The sequence below is a fragment of the Vulpes vulpes genome, chromosome 10 (assembly GCF_048418805.1).
Source record: "Vulpes vulpes isolate BD-2025 chromosome 10, VulVul3, whole genome shotgun sequence".
NCBI classification, from domain to species: Eukaryota; Metazoa; Chordata; class Mammalia; order Carnivora; family Canidae; genus Vulpes; species Vulpes vulpes.
In genome coordinates, this window is record NC_132789.1 from 29293295 (window position 1) to 29310235 (window position 16941).

Consider the following 16941-nt stretch of genomic DNA (forward strand, 5'->3'; position numbering starts at 1 on the left):
GAAGTCTTGACATGGGGCAAGCAAGAGTTGAAAGTACTATACCAACCACGTTAACTGTTGCTTTTTACACCATAGTAAATATGACCTAGAAAGGAGGGGAGATGTGATCAGAAGTAGATAGTATGAAAAGTTTCCCAGTATAAGCCAGCAGTGTGGAGTATTTCAAAGCCTAGACAGCTTATATAAGAATGCAGAGCGGTTTTGGAAGTGTAGCTGTAGGAATCAAGTTGACTCACTGCTATGTGGGCACTACTAGCACTGGAGAGAGAGTGGTAATATTGTGGAGCGCCCTCCCTTCAGGCCCATGGATAGACCCAAATGCATCTAGAAAAAAGCAAGTATGTTCAAGATAGCAAGGAGGGGGATACTAATGTTAAGAGAAACAATCAAAGAAATACTCTCACTGAAAGTACCTATACTACAAAAGTAAAGCTATTCAAAAGTTTTAGGAATAAAATTTAGTTCCCAAACTCTAAGAACCAAATAATTAGAAATCTGAAAATATTTTTTTAAAAGATTTTATTTATTCATGAGAGGCAGAGAAATAAGCAGAGGGGGGAGACTCCCTGTGGGGAGTCCACTGTGGGACTAGATTCCAGGATCGTGGGATCAGAGTTGAACCAAAGGCCCGACCACTGAACCACCCAGGAGCCCCAGAAATCTGAAAATATTTTAAAGATTTACTGATTTATATGAGAGAGCGGGAGGGGCAGAAGGAGAGAGAGTATTTCAAGGAGACTCTTTGCTGAGCATGGAGCCCTACATGGAGCTCAATCCCATGACCCTAAGATTATGACCTAAGCTGAAATCAAGTCAGATGCTTAACTGACTGAGTCACCCAGGCACCCCTAGAAATCTGAAATTTTGAAGTAATGCCTTTCTAAAGTATGAAAGGTACAGTTTTCATATTGCAATTTGGAGAAGGCCGGTTGCTTCCCCCTCACTCCACCCCCAGAAGACTGTTGCTGCCAGTTCTAGTTGGCAAACAGCAGGTTTGAAATGGTTCTTTTGTTTCTCAGAGTCCAGAATATATAAAAGTATTCCTGTATGTCCAAGTGGGAACCTGTAAATAATTGCTTCCTTTTATAGTCTAAGAGACAAATATTTTAAGCATCCAACAACTGTAACCACTCAGGCTTTTACTTGGACATTAGAATACATTTCACTCTCTGTAGTAATGACAGTGTCTTTCCTCTTTTAGCTAGTGCTTATAACTTGGTTTTAAAACCAGTGTTGAGAGAGGACTTGTATGTTTCTTTTTTTCCAGCACTTTTATAGAAACAGGTATTTAGTTTCTCTCAGATTTTGTACATTTGAAGGAGTTAGATTCCAATTAAATGTATGTGGAACCACTTGATCTTGTCCCATAGCTCACTCATGCTGTTACCCACTCCCCATGCCCAGTCTTTTTTCTCCTTGTATTACATTTTGACTAGTTTCTATTGCTGTGTTTGCTAAGTCACCAGGTTTTTTTTTTCAGTGTGTAATCTGTTCCTAATTCCAACCATTGTAATTTTTTTCATCTCTAGAAATTCGAGTCTTTTTTTATAATGTCCATTTCTCTTTGTCATGCTGTACTTTATTTTTTTAAACTTATAATTCTTTTAACATTCTTATCTATCATTTCTAATTTCTAGATCTTTTTAAAAAGATTTTATTTACTTATTTGATAGAGGGAGCGCACACAAGCAGGGGGAGCAGTAGGGAGAGAGAGAAGCAGGCTTCCTGTTGAGCAGGGACCCCGATATGGGGCTCCATCCCAGGACCCTGAGATCATGACCTGAGCTGAAGGCCAACTGAGCCACCTAGGTGCCCCCTGGGTCTTTTTTTAATCATTGGCTTTCTCCTCATTATGGATTGTATTTTCTTGCTTTTTAAAATATTGGTGGGCAGCCCGGGTGGCTCAGTGGTTTAGCACCGCCTTCAGCCCAGGGCACGATCCTGGAGACTTGGGATTGAGTCCCACGTTGGGCTCCCTGCTTGGAGCCTGCTTCTCCCTCTGCCTGTGTCTCTGCCCCTCTCTCTCTCTCTCTGTCTCTCATGAATAAATAAATAAAATCTTTAAAAAAATAAAATATTGGTAAGGTTTGATTAGATATAAGACATAATGGATTTACATTACTAAGTGCTAAGATTTTTTTTTTTTCTTTTTTTGGCATTCCTTTAAATATTTGAGGGCTTTTTATCTGGGATGCAGTTAAGGTACAGTTCAGTTCTTTCAAAGCTTATTACTTTTTAAAAAAAATTTTTTTTAAATTTTTATTTATTTATGATAGTCACAGAATGAGAGAGAGAGAGAGAGAGAGAGGCAGAGACATAGGCAGAGGGAGAAGCAGGCTCCATGCACCTGGAGCCCGACGTGGGATTCGATCCCAGGTCTCCAGGATCATGCCCTGGGCCAAAGGCAGGCGCCAAACCGCTGCGCCACCCAGGGATCCCCTCAAAGCTTATTACTTTTAAGCTTTTTTGGATTTTGGTGGCTCCTTCCCCAGCCTTGGAAATTTCATCGTGCACGTGCTTCTGATTATTACTCAGCTGAAGACTTGAAGGGAGCCCATCTACTGATCTCAACCTTCTCTGAAGTTCTCTCCTGTCCTGTACTCTGCCTGGCAAACTCTACAAGAATTTGCCTGGCAAATTCTTACTTAACTCTACAAATTCTGTCCTTGACTCATGGTGACAACCAGGCTCCATTTGAGTTCCTCTTTTCTGTATTACAGTCTGGAGACTCCAGGCAGTAAGCTGGGGCAGTCATAGGACTAACTTCACTATCCTGTGTTGGCCCTTGTTGGATGTCCAAAAATTTGTTTCACATGCATATTGTCTGGATTTTTTTTTTCATTGGTTAAGGTTGGAGAGTAAATCAGACTGTGTTCTTTTGTCATGGTTAGAAGCAAAAGCCTGTGAAGGTATTTAGAACTTTGGGAACTTCTTAGGGAATTCCTGGGTGGCTCAGCTGTTTAGCGCCACCTTCGGCCCAGGGTGTGATTCTGGAGACCTGGGATCAAGTCCCACATCTGTCTCCCCACATGGAGCCTGCTTCTCCCTCTGCCTGTGTCTCTGCCTATCATGAATGAATAAATAAAATCTTTAAAAAAGAAAATAGAACTTTGGGAACTTCTTTAAATCTCAGGTTATTGCCTTATTTTAAGCTGCCTTGTTGTATATAATCTACACTTTATTGGTGGTTGTTTTTTTTTTCCTCCCAGTGGATTAGACAGAAATGGTGAGACAAAAGATAAATTATGTCTTAAATCACTCATGATCCCATCATCTTAGCTTGTTTTGTAAATTGCCTCCTCTAGATACTATTTTTAAGCTTCAGTCTTTGGTTTTATTTTCTTTTTTCTTTTTTTAAGATTTTATTTATTCATGAGAGACAGAGAGAGAGAGAGGCAGAGACACAGGCAGAAGGAGAAGCAGGCTCCATGCAGGGAGCCCGATGCGGGACTGGATCCTGGATCCCGGGATCACGCCCTGAGCCCAAGGCAGACCCTCAACCGCTGAACCACCTAGGCGTCCCTTTGGTTTTATTTTCAATGTTATCTTTAGTTAATTTATTATTCATACTCAGTTAAATGGCTGCACAATGACCTGTTAAATTAACATTCTATAATGTAGTACTTCTTATATTTGGCAATACAAGCTTTGTAAGGTAGTGTTTCAGTATATATATCTTCATTTATTATCCCTATTCTTTTTTTTTTTTTTAAGATTTATTATTCATTCAGAGAGAGCGAGAGAGAGGCAGAGACACAGGCAGAGGGAGAAGCAGGCTCCATGCAGGAAGCCCGATATGGGACTTGATCTGGGGTCTCCAGGATCACACCCCGGGCTGCAGGCGGTGCTAAACTGCTGCGCCACCGGGGCTGCCCTATTATCCCTATTCTTAAGGATGCTCAGAGGGAGAAAGACAGATGAGATGTTTTATTTATTTTGCTTTACAATGAATATTTAGGCTATGTTAGGTATTTATTAGTAAATGTTTATCAAATGATTGAGGTGGAATTTAACTTATAAAGTTCAACTAGATAACATTTTCAGTTACCTTTTTAAGAATACTTTTATTCCATCAAACATTCACTTTTTTAAAAAAAAATTTTATTTATTTATTCATGAGAGACATGGGGGGGGTTGAGGGGCAGAGACACAGGCAGAAGCAGGCTCCATGCAGGGAGCCCGATGTGGGACTTGATCCTGCAACTCCAGGACTACACTCTGGGCCGAAGGCTGGCACTAAACCGCTGAGCCACCCAGGGATCCCCTCAAACATTCACTTTTATGGGAAATTAAAAAAACCGTTTTTTAAAAAAGATTTTATTAGAGAGAGAGAGAGAATGAGAGCACAAGCTAGGGGAGAGACAGAGAAAGAAGCAAGACTCCCCACTGAGGAGGTAGCCGGGTGTGGGGCTTGACATGGAGTTCGATCCCAGGACTCTGGGATCATAACCTGAGCAAAAGCAGATGCTTAAGCAATTGAGCCACCCAGGCACCCCTCAGATAAACTTGTATGTTGGAATAATTTTAGGTTTACAGAGAAGTTGCAAAGATAGGACAAAGAGTTCCTGTGTGCGCCCACCCACTTTGTTTCTTCTGATGTTGACCTCTTGTATTTCTGTAGTAAGCTTACCAAACTAAGAAACCAACGTTAGTATGTTATAGCTGAACTCCAGATTTTATTCAGATTTCATTTTTCTGTTCCCAAGATACCACATACATTTAGTTGTCATGTCGGCTTCATCTCCTCCGGTCTGTCTCTCTCATTTTCTTTTCATGACTTTGATGGTTTTAAGGAGTACTACTTAAGTGTTTTGTATAATGTCCCTCAATTTGGGTTTATTAGACTGGAGTTATAGGTATTGGGAAAGAATATCACAGAGGTGAAATGCCCTTTTTGTCTCGTGTCAGTGGATTCACAATATTTACGTGTTATCACTGAGAGTATGAACTCCGATTACTTGGTTGAGGTTGTATCTGCTGGATTTCGACACTATAAAGTTACTGTTCCTCCCTTAACAAATTGCATTTTAGTCTTCTGCCTCCAGCCTCAGCATGATACCCTCCTCCTTGCCCCCCTGCACACCATTGCCCCAGGTTTCCTCAGGCCTCTGCACCTTTGTACCTGCTTTGCTTGAAATAGACACTCTCTCATCCCCCTGGCTAGCTTTAGGGAGCCTTTTCTTTCACCCCACCTGGTCCTCCAGCCTCTGACCACCTACTTCTTGCATAATACTCTGTCCCTCCCAGTTGTTCACCTGGATTTGCTAGTTGTTCTCCTCCTTGCCTCCTTTAAAAAACAGTCTGCAGCTTTTTTTCCACTGCTGTCGCTATTCCACTCCATTTACTTACTTAGACCTACATTACCACAAATCATCTCATTGTAGATTCAGTGACTGCTTTGCAGTTTTTACCTTTCTTAGTCTTCTGTGTTTGGAACACTTTCCTTCCTTGGCTTCGGAAACACCACCCCCTCCTGGTTCTTGTGTGTGGCTTAGCATGTGGCTTTGGAATTGGACAACAAGGGTTCTCATTCCATTATTACTTATACTACTTTCTCTCTTTAGCCAGTTCCTCTTCCTCTGTTTCTGAATTTTATCCTCAGGCTTCTTTTCATTTCCTTAGCAGTACTGCCCAGTTGGCTTTAAAAAAAAAAAAAGATTTATTTATTTGAGAGAGAGAGTATGTGTGCATGAGAAAAGGGAGGAGAGGGAGAGAGAAAAATCTCAAACTGACTCCTTGGTAAATGTGGAGCCTGATGCAAGGCTTGATCTCATGACATCTCACATCCTTACAATCATGACCTGAGCTGAAAACCAGAGTTGGACGTTTAACCCACTAAACCACCCAGGTGCCCCTACCCAATTGGTTTCTGTTAGATTCCTATATCTTATTCTCAACCTTGATCTCTCCTTAATGCTCTTGGAAGAAGAGAACCTTCATTTCCTCCATCTGAATCACCTACAAGCATCCTTAGATCCTTTAAATCAGGAAGTTCAAGACGATCCTTGTCCTCTCCAACCCCCCATCTTCATTTTGTACTTCTAAAACCTAGCTCTAATGTGTGCAAGGCCTGTGTCAAGAATATGTTTCAAGGCTTGTGTCCAAGATACAAAACAACAACAACAACAACAACAACAAAACAAATGGAGCCTCAAATTAAAAAACCTTAAATTAAAAAAATAATAATAAATAAAATATAGTCTTTCCTCCAACCACAGAGATAAACCTTCTTAAAGACCTGTAAGATCAGCTTCAAATTGAAAATTCTGGGATCCCTGGGTGGCTCAGTGGTTTAGCGCCTGCCTGTGGCCCAGGGTGTGATCCTAGAGACCCAGTCCTACGTCGGGCTCCCTGCATGGAGCCTGCTTCTCTCTCTGCCTCTCTCTCTCTCCGTGTCTCTCATGAATAAATAAATAAAATCATTTTTTAAAAAATTGAAAATTCTTAGGCTTATTAGAGTTTGGTACTAGCAGTTCCAGAAAAGCAGACCTCTCTAGCATACCCCTCTTCTCTTCCCCCAGAGCTGGGCCCTGCTGTAAACTTGAGCTTGTGTGTGTCTCATGAATGGGATACCAGCTTGACATGACAGTCCAGGTGCAGTGCACACCCTGCAAACAGCTGCCCTTTGGCCATTCTTTGTGGCATACAAACTGGAGGAATATTCTCCTCTCAGCAAAGCTGCTGTGTAAGAGGCCTGCACAGCCTTGGAAGGAGACTCAGGCAACAGGAATTCTGGAGCTCCTGATAGACATGTTCTCCAGACCCCATGAACACCTCCTTGTGGAGAAGGGCCTGGCTGGGTGAGGGCAGTGATCCCCATAGGTGTTCTGCTCGTTTTCCTCTCCCAAGTATTACCTCTTGCCTTTCTTAATGCTCTTGCTCCTCTTTCAAGAGCCAGCTCATCCTTTGGGATATGGTTTTTATAGGTCTCATCATGTTTTAATCCTCTTTTAATACCCCTATTTGGACTTGATCCAAATCTAGGTTTGCTTTGGGTTTCAGAAATGCTTTACTATGTAAAGGCAGTGTATGTTGTCTGATCCTGTCTCCTTCCCTTACTAAATTGCAAGTTTCTTAGCTTCTGAAGGGCAAGATCATTATTTGTTTTTGTCACCAGTCCTTAACATGAAGTCTCACAAATGGGAAGTGCTTGTCAAGTGCGGCTTGAGTCCACCACAGGTCTGGCGTCATTCTCATGTTGTTGTGGTAACCCTATCAAAACAGGAAATGAAGTTAGTTTAGCATGACTTGTTCATAATTGACTCACACTGGTTCCCTTTTCTTCCCTAGGTGATCACAAAACATCTGTTAAATAACCTACTCCAGAATTTTGTAGGCTTTTACTTCCACATTTGCTGATCAAATATGTTTCTGGAATCTATCTGTTCCATCCACCTTGGCCCAGGAATTGAACCTTGGTTCTTTTTTTTTTTTTTTTAAGGAACTGCTCTCTTGAGAAGCAATTTGATAAACAATATACTGCACATATTTAAAGTATACAGTTTATATTTTGACATACACCCATGTCTGTCAGCACAGCCAAGGTAATGAAAATATTCATCACCTCCAAAGTTGTTTGGTTTCCATTTGTGTAGTTCTTCCATCCCACCAGCCCCCTTCCTCACTAGCCGCCAGCAACTATATGATCAGCTCTCTGTCCTCAAAGATAAGTTTTCATTTTATATGAGTAGAAGTACTTTTCTGGTGGTCTGGCTTTACTCAGCATAATTATTTTGAGATTCCTATGTGCTGTTTATATCAAGTTCATTCCCTTTGATTGCTGAATAGTAGGAATTTGTTTTGAATATTGAGATACTCAACCTCCAGCCTTGACCATGCTGCCCATTCCCCACAATTAATGGATCTCAGGATTCATCTGGAACTTGAGACTACATTTATGTAAGATGACTGGCTGTGTCAGTAGCTTGAGTTTCTCAAGGACAGAGTACTATTTGTAATCTTTGTAACTGTTAAAATAGTCTTTGGTACAAGGCAAATAGTAACCCAAGGGCAGCCCCGGTAGCGCAGCGGTTTAGCGCCGCCTGCAGCCCGGAGTGTGATCCTGGAGACCTGGGATCGAGTCTCACATTGGGCTCCCTTCTCCCTCTGCCTGTGTCTATGCATCTCTCTCTCTCTCTCTCTCTCTCTCTCTGTGTCTCTCATGAATAAATAAATAAAATCTTTAAGAAAAAATAGTAACCCAAGACTGGATAAAAGTTCCCCCTTTATTCAGGGGTGTGTGTGTGTGTGTGTGTGTGTGTAAGAGTATAAATAATATACCCAATCTAATTTTTCTTAAAAGATTTTATTTATTCATTAGAGAGAGCAAGCTATTCTCACGTAGGAACAAGGTTAATTAATTTTGCACCTCTTTCCAGTATTACTTTTCAAGTATTTTTGTATTGGTCAGGAATTCAAAGTAATTGTTCTTCCTCCTTTAAGGGATATTCCAATATTGCAGTAGTATTTTTCCAGTACATTTTTTCCCTAATAAGATTTTTTTTTTTTTTTTGGAAGAGGTGTACATGGCTCTTCAATCAAGTTATACAGTAAAAAGTTTTGTTTTCCTATGTCTCCCACTCTAGCCTGGCATTCTGTCCCTATACCACCACTCCTTTACTTCCTTGTATATCGTTCAGACTTCCTTTATGCAAACATAAGCAAATGTTAATATATTATCTTTTATTATTTATTAAAAAAAGATAGCTTGTTATCCACTGCTAGGCCTTGTTTTTATCCCACTTAACAGATCTTGCATCATTCATTTTCTTAGCTACATAGTATTTCACTGTATGGATAACTACTCCCCTGTTGGATGCTTTTTTTTTTTTTAATTTTTATTTATTTATGATAGTCACACAGAGAGAGAGAGAGAGAGAGAGGCAGAGACACAGGCAGAGGGAGAAGCAGGCTCCATGCACCGGGAGCCTGACGTGGGATTCGATCCCGGGTCTCCAGGATCGCGCCCTGGGCCAAAGGCAGGCGCCAAACTGCTGCGCCACCCAGGGATCCCTGGATGCTTTTTTAATTAAACTTTTTATTTTGAGATAATTGTAGAATCACATGCAGTTGTAAGAAATAATACAGAGAGGTCCCAGTTTCTTGGTAACATCTTGTGTTTTAATTATACATTACAGTATATGTTACGTTACAGCACAGTACCATAGCTGGGAGACTGACATTGATAGAATCTATAGAGCTCATTCATATATTGCTAACTGTCTATCATCCCTGTGTGTGTGTGTGTGTGTGTGTGTGTGTGTGTTTTCTGTGCATTTTTATTCCATATGTAGGTTCATAAACCACTACCATTCTTTTTTGACCTTTCTTGAAATGTTTAATTTTTCCTTGTTAACATGTTTTTTTTTCCCCTTAAATTAAAATTTTTTAAAATTTTTAAGTAGGCTTCATACCCAGCATGGAGCACAATACAGGGATTGAATTTTACCTCCTGGAGATCAAGACTTGAGCTGAGATCAAGAGTCAGATGCTTAACTGACTGAGCCCACCCAGGCACCGCTTAAAAAATTTTAAGTTGAGGGAACCTGGAGGTTCAGTGGTCAAGCATCTGCCTTTGGCTCAGGTCATGATCCCAAGGTCCTGGGATTGAGTCCTGAATCAGGCTCCCTGCAGTGAGTCTGCTTCTCCCTCTGCCTATGTCTCTGTCTCTCTCTCTGTCTCTCATGAATAAATAAACTCTTTTAAAAATTTTATTTTAAAGTATAATTGACATTATTGTTTCCTTTTTATTTTTTTTGAGAGAGAACACATGCATGAGTGGGAAGAGGGGCAGAGGAAGAAGGACAAACAGACTCTTCAGAGTGGGGAGCCCCACTCTCGAGCCTCAATTCTAGGACCCTGAGACCATGACCTGAGCCAAAGTCAGACATTTAACTGGCTGAGCCACTTAGGTGCCCCGGTAGTATTCTATTTCATGTATATACCATAGTGATTCAACATTTGTATACATTGCTAACTGATTACCATAGTAGGTCTAGTTACCATGTGTTACCATGCAAAGTTAATACAGTATTATTGACTGTATTCCCCATGCTGTGCATTATATCAACATGACTTATTTTATCACTGGAAGTTTGTATCTCTTGATCCCCTTCACCCATTTCACCCTTTCTGCAACTCTTTCCCCTCTGATAACCAGCACTCAGTATCTAGAGTCTGGATTTTGTTTTGTTGTATTTTGTTGTTTAGATTGCACTTACAGGTGAAATGTGTGTATACACACACACACACACAGACACACACCCCAGATCATCTATCTATTCATCTGGAGACACTTAGGTTGTTTCTATATCTTCACTTATTGTAAATAATGCTGCAGTGAGGGGATCCCTGGGTGGCTTAGCGGTTTCGTGCCTGACTTTGGCCCAGGGCACGATCCTGGAGTCCCAGGATCAAGTCCCCCGTCGGGCTCCCAGCATGGAGCCTGCTTATCCCTCTGCCTGTGTCTCTACCTCTCTCTCTCTCCCTATGTCTATCATAAATAAATAAAAATAAATCTTAAAAAAAATAATGCTGCAGTGAACAATGAGGTGCATATATACTTTTCTTTTTTTTAAGCTTTTAAGGGCAATGATCTACGATGTAGATTTTATTTTTATTTTTATTTTTCAAGATTTATTTATTTACTTATGATATAGAGAGAATGAGAGAGAGAGAGAGAGAGAGGTAGAGACACAGGCAGAGGGAGAAGCAGGCTCCATGCCGGGAGCCCGACGTGGGACTCGATCCCGGGACTCCAGGATCGTGCCCTGGGCCAAAGGCAGGCACTGAACTGCTGAGCCACCCAGGGATCCCCTATGATGTAGATTTTAGATCTTATTAAAAGCAGCCACGTCCATGGACTTCACATAGTCCTCAGAAGCAGTGATCCGTTCCTCCAGCATATCTGTTCCAACTTTATCATCTTCCACTACACACTGTATTTGGAGTTTTTTAATTCCATATCCCACTGGAACTAGTTTAAAAGAGCCCCAGATCAAGCCATCTGCCTGAATGCTTCGGACGCACTCCTCTAATTTTGCCATATCTGTCTCATCGTCCCAAGGTTTCACATCTAGTAATAAGGAAGACTTGGCAACAAGTGCAGGTTTTTTGGCTTTCTTTCACTCGTACTGTGCAAAGCATTCCTCTCTTAGCCTCTTCGCTTCTTCACTTTCCTCCTTGTCATCAGATCTGAAGAGATCAATATCGTCATCATCTTTACTATCTGTAGCTCCACTTCCTGTGGTGTCTTCCACATTAGCAGGACCATACTTGCCCAAAGCTTTCTTCACTCCTGGAAGGCTGGCCTTTTCCTTCTCGTAAGACTTGATGTGATTGTACCAACGCAGGGCATGATACAAGTTGGCGGGCTGAGGACTGGAGACTGCTTCAAACACTGCCATGTCCACTTGTGGTGGCATGTACCCCTCGATGTAGCTCTTGAACGCTAGGTAGTTGTTGAGTACCTGGAGGCCGGTGGGGCTTTTCAGGTCTCCGAAACCGATGGCGTCGGCGGCTCCAAGAACCGGGCGGCAGCGAAAGAAGAGGGTGCATATATCCTTTTGAATTCGTGTTTTAATTTTCTTTAGATAGCTACCTAGAGTGGAATTGCTAGATCGTATGGTAGTTCTATTTTTAATTTTTTGAGGAACCTTCGTACTGTTTTCCAGATGGTTGCACCTCTTTTAAAATTAAAAAAAAAAAGGGGGGGGATAACTGGGTGACTCAGCAGTTGGGTGCCTGCCTTCAGTTCAGGTCATGATCCTGGGATCTGGGATCGAGTCCCGCATTGGACTCCCTGCGAGGTGCCTGCTTCTCCCTCCGCTTATGTCTCTGCCTCTCTTCTTTCAGTCTGTGTGTCTCATGAATAAATACATCTTATAAACAAACAAACAAATAAATAACAATATAAAATTTAACATTTTAACCATTCTTAAGTATACAGTTCAGTGATGTTAAGTATATTCACATTATTGTGCAACAGATCTCAAGAACTTTTTCATCTTGCAAAACTGAAACTGTACCTTTCCACACCACCTCCTCATTTCCTCCCTCCCCCAAGCCCTTGGTAACCACTATTCTACATTCTGATTTTTATGAATTTAACAACTTTAGATACTACCTATGAGTGGAATCATAACAGTACTTTGTGTCTGGCTTATTTGTTAATGTCTTCAAAGTTTATCCATGTTGTAGCATATGATAGAATTTCCTTTTTTAAGACAATAATATTTCCGTGTGTGTATGTATCACATTTTCTTTATCCATTCATCCATCCATGGACATTTATGTTGCTTCCAAGTTGGCTATTATGAATAATGCTATAGTGAACATAAATGTGCCAATATATCTTTGAGATCCTATTTAGATTCTTTTGGATGTATACCCAGAGGTGAAATTGCTGGACCATATGGTAATTCTATATTTATTTATTTATTTAGAAACTTTCATACCGTTTTCCATAGTGGCTGTATCATGTTACATTCCCAACAAAGTGGGGAGGTGTTTGTTTGTTTGTTTATGTATTGGCAATCATGATGGGTATGAGATGATAACTTGTTGCAGTTTTTCTTTTTTTTTTAATTTATTTATTTATTCATAGAGACACAGAGAGAGAATGAGAGGCAGAGACACAGGCAGAGGGAGAAGCAGGCTCCATGCAGAGAGCCTGACGTGGGACTCGATCCAGGGTCTCCAGGATCACGCCCTGAGCCGCAGGCGGCGCCAAACCGTTGCGTCACCGTCACCGGGGCTGCCCTTGTTGCAGTTTTTCATTCAGTCTTTCAGTCTCTTTTATTTTATTTTCTTCTCTTTCTTTTCCCTCCCTCCCTCCCTCCCTCCCTCCCTCCCTCCCTCCCTCCCTTTCATGATAGAGGGAGAGAGCCAGAGACATAGGCAGAGGGAGAAGCAGGCTCCCCACAGGAAGCCTGATGTGGGACTCGATCCTGGGACCTGGGGATCACACCCTGAGCCAAAGACAGACACTTAACTAACCCCTGAGCCACCCAGGCGTCCCTCCCTAACTTTTTAGATCCTTGTTGGCCATTTGTGTATCTTGTTTGGAGAAATGTCTATTTGACGTGATGTCTTGTTTCTTAGTATATGTGCTGCGGGAGTGAGCACATGTCATCTTATTTTTAATTGAACCATTCTTAAATTCCCAAGATTAAGTACTGCTTGCACGTAACGGGTTTTTAATGTGTTGTTGAATTATACTTACTCATTTTTTGTTGATTTTCAAGCCTTTGCTTATAAAAGAGGTCTTTTTGTTTGTTGTAGGGGTGTTTGCTCTTTTTGCACAAAGTTCTGGGGCTTTTTTTTTTTTCTTTGATAGAAAGAGCAGGGGGAGTTGTAGAGGGAAAAGGACAAGCAGACTCTGCTGGATGCAGAGCCTGACAAGGGGCTTGCTTTCACAACCCTGAGATCATGACTTGAGCCTAAATCAAGAGTCAAATGCTCAACCGACTGAGTCACCTAGGCACCCCTGGTCTTTAGTTTTGGTTTTAGTTCTTTCTCATCATCATCACTTTTTATTTATTTTTAAAGATTACTTATATTAGGGGCTCCTGGGTGGCTCAAGGGCTGAGTATCTATCTACCTTTGGCTCAGGCCGTGGTCCCAGGGTCCCACATCAGGCTCCCTGCAGAGAGCCTGCTTCTCCCTCTGCCTGTATCTCTGCCTCTCTCTCTGTGTGTCTTTCATGAATAAATAAAATCTTTAAAAAAAAAAAAGATTATTTACCTTATAGAGATGAGTTAGGAAGATTTCCCTTAATGTTGAACAATTTGTTTAAATTTTGTTTTTGAAAAGAGCAAGTTTATCATTTCAAAGAAAAAAATACGAGTATCTAAAATTAACTCATTCAAAGACTATATAATCACATACTAGATTGAGATCCTAAATCACACCCATAAGTTGTTTACAGAGAAACATTTAAAGCAAAAGTTGCAGCATGGTGTTAGTTGTGGGGGAAATGGAGGTGAGCAAAAATCAAATTCTTAAAAGAGAAAAAAAAGTTGAAAACGCCAAAGTGATTTTATAATTCAAAAAATTATTTATTTATTTATTTATTCATTCATTCATTCATTCATGCATTCATTCATGAGAAACACAGAGAGGCAGAGACAGAGGGAGAAGCAGGCTCCCTGCAGGAGCCCGATGTGGGACTTGATCCCAGAACTCTAGGATCATGCCCTGAGCCGAAGGCAGAGGCTCAACCGCTGAGCCACCCAGGAGTCCCTAATTTTTTTTTTTTTTTTTTTTTTAGATTTTTATTTATTCATGAGAGACATAGAGGCAAAGACATAGGCAGAGGGAGAAGCAGGCTCTCTCAGAGAGCCTGATGTGGGACTCAATCCTCCGACCAGGATCATGCTCTGAGCTGAAGGCAGATGCTCAACCTCTGAGCCACCCAGGCAACCCAGTGCCAAAGTTATTTTAAAACAAAAGCTAGGGGATCCCTAGGTGGCTCAGTGGTTCAGCGCCTGCCTTTGGCCCAGGGCACGATCCTGGAGTCCTGGGATCAAGTGCCGCATCGGGCTCCGGCATGGAGCCTGCTTCTCCCTCTGCCTGTGTCTCTGCCTCTCTCTCTCTCTGTGTCTATCATAAATAAATAAATCTTAAAAAAAAAAAAAAAGATAAAAAAAATAAAACAAAAGCTAACACAAACTCCACAGTAAAAGATATAGCAAAATAAAATACATAAAACAAAACTGAGAAATCCAAGGAGAAATGAGCAAATAAAGAATTGTGGAAGAGTGTAAAACAAACTGTTTGTGATCAGTCCTATGGCAGATTGTATAAAACAATAGGAAATAACCCAACTCCATGGACAGGATCATACTTTCTTTTCAAGTAGGAGCCAACGAGGAGGATTTCATGCCTTCGCACTTAAAAGGGGGCAGTTGGTTATTTCATCACCTAAGTGTTGATACAGCTGGAGGGGTACGTTCACCATAACCCCTTCCCCCCAACAATCTTGGCTTAGAAGCAAATTTTGGCCATATTTGACTACCCTGTTTTAGTAAAACTAGAAATTTATAATGTTAATATATTTTTTTAAATTTTTATTTATTTATGATAGTCACAGAGAGAGAGAAAGAGAGAGAGAGAGAGAGGCAGAGACACAGGCAGAGGGAGAAGCAGGCTCCATGCACCGGGAGCCCGACGTGGGACTCGATCCTGGGTCTCCAGGATCGCACCCTGGGCCAAAGGCAGGCGCCAAACCGCTGCGCCACCCAGGGATCCCCTATAATGTTAATATTAAACCAGTGTATTAAACTGTGTTCTCTTTTATCGGACTCATGCTCTATGATTTTAATTGCTCCAAAAGTTTTAAATTATAAAAATATTATCAATATTGGATAAAGTTGTTTGAATGACATGTCCCTCTGCCTGCCTACCTGAAAATCAGTGGTTTTAGGCATTCATGCAGCACACCTAAGCAAAATAAGATTTGAGTAGTGATTCTTTTATTTAAGGAAATAAATACATTTCATTTTAAAGTATTGGGGGCACCTAAGTGCAATATATTAATGGTAGTGTGGGAGAATTGAAGTCGAATAAGATAAGGTGCCTCCTACGGTATAGTTTTGTGATGGAGACAGACAAATGCATCAGTAATTCTCAAAATAAGCAAAGTGACAAATGCCATATAGAAGCACAAACTTGAGAATAAACTTACTTGACTTTTTTCTATTTCTGGCACTTATTTGAGGAAACAAGAAGCAGTGTCTTACTGCCTGTCAGTGTTATTGCTTCAGTCAGTGGACCAGATACGATTATTTTTTTAAAGATTTTGTTGATTTATTCATGATAGACACAGAGAGAGAGAGAGAGAGAGGCAGAGACACAGGCAGAGGGAGAAGCAAGCTCCATGCCAGGAGCCCGACATGGGACTCGATCCCGGGACTCCAGGACAGCGCCCTGGGCCAAAGGCAGGTGCTAAACCGCCGAGCGACCCAGGGATCCCCAGATATTGATATTTATTAAGATGAAAAGCTCTTATAGAAAAGATTAAATAGAATATTGATCATAAAGATAGTAGTAACATTCAAGATTAAAATTCATCACCATGGGGTGCCGAGGTGGCACAGTCAGTTGAACATCCTGTTCCTGGTTTGGGTTCAGTTCAGGTCATGATCCTCAGGGTCAGGAGATCGAGCCCCAAGTGAGACTCTGCGCTCAGTGGGGAGTCTACTTCAAGATTCTGTCCCTCTGCCCCTCTCTGTGCTCTTTTGCTCACTTTCTCTAAAATAAATTCATCACGAAATTGAAGGCATAATTATTACTGTTTCTGCTTGGAATTCTGTTAAGTCAAACCTTGAGGTCAACTTGGAAAGAACTGGGCTCTGTTTAAGAGCTATGGAACTCTCTCTCTCTCTCTCTCTCTCTTTTTTTAAGTGTATTTATTCTTTTTAGTAATCTCTACACCCAGTGTGGGGCTCAAATTCACGACCCCAAGATTGAGTTGCACACTTTCCCACTGAGCCAGCCAGGCACTCCTGGAACTCTTTTTGAAGAATACTTTATAGGTTTTGTTATATGATTACCCAAATACTTTGGTTAAATACCTTGGGAAAAAAAGAAAGAGCCCCTATGGAAAGCAATACGGAGATTCCTCAAAGTATTAAAAATAGAATTACCATATGATCCAGTAATTCCACTACTATTTACCCAAAGAATATTAAAGCATTAATTTGAAAAGATATGGGCACCCATGTGCTTATTGGAATATTATTTATAATAGCTAACATGGAAGCAACCCAAGTGTCCACTGATAGATGAATGGGTGAAAAGGTGGTATACATATACACACACACACAGGAATATTACCCGAGTAGCCATTTAAAAAGAATGAAATTTTGCCATTTGCTGTGACATGGATGGATCTAGAGAGTATTATGCTAAGTGAAATAGAGAAGATAAATATATGATTTC

At 41.0% G+C, this 16941-nt stretch overlaps 1 protein-coding gene and 1 pseudogene across 2 annotated transcripts in view; one reads left to right on the forward strand and one right to left on the reverse strand.

Moving 5' to 3' along the window:
• MAPK1 (mitogen-activated protein kinase 1) overlaps window positions 1-16941 on the forward strand; it is a 120854-nt gene that overhangs the window by 58940 nt on the left and 44973 nt on the right. The gene's annotated exons all lie outside the window — the stretch shown is intronic.
• Window positions 10830-12465, reverse strand: LOC112907500 (elongation factor 1-beta pseudogene; annotated as a pseudogene).